This window comes from Hippopotamus amphibius, chromosome 15 (assembly GCF_030028045.1).
Source record: "Hippopotamus amphibius kiboko isolate mHipAmp2 chromosome 15, mHipAmp2.hap2, whole genome shotgun sequence".
NCBI lineage: Eukaryota > Metazoa > Chordata > Mammalia > Artiodactyla > Hippopotamidae > Hippopotamus > Hippopotamus amphibius.
In genome coordinates, this window is record NC_080200.1 from 38,436,704 (window position 1) to 38,439,512 (window position 2,809).

A 2,809-nucleotide genomic window follows, 5' to 3' on the forward strand; every position below is an offset into this window, starting at 1 on the left:
CTCTCTTGTTGCAGAGCATGGGCTCTAGGCACATGAGCTTCAGTAGTTGTGGCACATGGGCTGAATAGTTGTGGCTCACGGACTCTAGAGCGCAGGCTCAATAGTTGTGGTGCGCAGGCTTAGTTGCTCCATGGCATGTGGTGTCTTCCTGGGGCAGGGATCAAACCCGTGTCCCCTGCATTGGCAGGTGGATTCTTACCCACTGCGCCACCGAGGAAGTCCTATACTCCAATTTTTTTAAAAAATACATGCAAAAAAAAATTTTTTTATTTATCTTTTAAAATATCTTTTTATATTTTTTTTATTGAAGTGTAGTTGATTTACAATGTGTGTTAGTTTCAGGCGTATAGCAAAGTGATTCAGTGATACATATATATATATTTTTTCAGATTCTTTTCACATATAGGTTATCACAAAATATTGTGTATAGTTCCCTGTGCTGTACACATGATACTGTTATATACTTTTATACTGTTACACAGTATACTGTATGTACTCTATTTTATACATAGTAGTGTGTATATGTTATGCCCAAATTCCTAATTTATCCCTCTCCTCCGCCTTTCTCCTTTGGTAACTGTAGGTTTGTTCTCTATGTCTGTGAGTCTGATTCTGTTTTATAAATAAGTTCATTTGTATCATTTTTTTTAGATTCCACATACAAGTAATATCATATGACATTTATCTTTCTCTGTCTGACTGACTTAGTATGATAATCTCTAGGCACTCCACTTCATTTTGACTTTAAAGAGTATGGCCATTTCAGAGGAACTCATGCAGCCAGAGGCATTAGATGCAATGAAGTTCCTTTTAAAGTCCCACGCATTTCTCCAAAGTACTCAACATAGAAATGGATGCTTTGTTCCTACTCTCCTACGGCTACAGTCCTTCCTCCACCTGATTTCCAGTAATTTAGAACATGCCTGTTGTCTCTTTCTTCAGACTGCTTGTCTTTGTCTGTGGGGCAATTAAAATACATTTCTCAGTATTTACAGGTACAATTCAAGGTTTCAATAGAGACCTGACTTTCCTGGTGCAGGTGAGTTGACAACCACCTTGGAAACTCTCACACTGATTCTAAATAGGGAGCTGAAGTCTCTTCACCACCAGCAGGTCAATTTTGCTTGTTTCACACTAACAAATACACACACACACACATATATATACACACATACATACATATATACAGATATATGTGTGTATATATAGATGTATGTGTATCTATATATACATACATACATACACAGACTTACATACACATCTATCTTCATTTTCTTTTTAAACTTTATTCTTGCAAGTTAAAGGAAAATATTACCCCAACATTCTGATTTTTTAATTTATGGATTAGCAGTACCTAACTGATAGAGTTGTTATAAGACTTAAATGACATAACGTATAACGGACCTAACACAGCCTGACCCAAAGCAGGCACTTGCTCACAGATCCACCTCCCTCACCTTTAGCAGGTTATAATTGGACGTAGGGAACTTCATACTGTATTTGTCTGGACAATGTCAGGCAAAGGATAGAAGTCTACCTGTGGAAAAGAATGTTTTTCTTCTTTACAATAAGGAAGTTCAGGGATGTCTGGATCCAGGGCCTCAACTGGGTTAGGTCTATTAGATCTCCCCTTCCCCTCCTCCTCTTTCTTTTCCTCCTTCCTTCTTTTTTTCCTGGAAGTTGGCTCAATGCTCAGGAGTCTTCTTCCCAGAAGTGACAAGGACAGCTGGCAGTGGCTCTAGACTTAAACATTATTGACTGAGCAGTCTTGAAAGGGGATCACACTCCTTTCCAATAGCTTGACCGAGAATGTCCCAAAAGGCCGGCATGACCTCAAAGGCAAGGAAATTCTGAGAATCGTTAGAAAATTATTATCACAACCTCTTTGTGTCAAATGGGTGCATGGTGCCTAGAATACTGCATGGAATTCTGGTAAATTCCAGTAAAGAAAAAGAGAGAAGCTGACAAATATTCAAACAAAGGCAATTACTCTGATGAAAGGTGTGAAGAGGACTCCCTATTGTCATAAAATAAAGATTTGATTCTAGCCTACAAAGATGAAGCCTTCAAGCTTGCCCATAGCAAGCCTTTCTGTAGCAGAATAAATTAGAAAATCCAATGACCGATGCCCTTCTAGGGAGAGAGACACTGAGACATACACGGGGGGGAAGAAATTCATGTGAAGACAGAGGAAGAAATTGGAGTGATGACGTTACAAGCCAAGGAACTCCACGAATTGCTGGCAACCACCAGAAGCTAAGAAGGAGACGTGCAACAGAGTCTCCCTCAGAGCCTCCAGAACCGTGAGAGAGAAAAAAAACTCTTGTTTAGCCATCCAGTGTGCAGTGATTTGTTTTAGCAGCCTTAGGAAGCTCATACAGATGGCCATATGTTGCAAAGGAATGAAAATTAAAATTCTCAGCAAAAGCTCTCAGGTTAGTTCACTCCACCTTTTTACAACCCATGCGGACACCAGTTATCATGCTGAGAGTTTCATCTTATCTGTAAAATGGGGACAATCATATTTTTTTCTATCAACTTAGAGGATTATATGAAAATCAAATGAAATCTTCTTAAACTATACTGGGTATTCCAAAGTGTGTTTAGTTGAACTTGAGGGTCTATAAAGATGGGATCTATGGCGAGGTAAGTTTAGAAAATCTTGCATTGTGTGACTTTTCTCCAGAAGACTCACAACCCAGGTTATTAGATAAAACACAAAAAGAAGACCTGTAATTTGGAATCTGTTTAGTATTCTTTAACCCCTTCTTCTCCAAATTTCTTTGACCATGAAATATTTCCTTTGAGG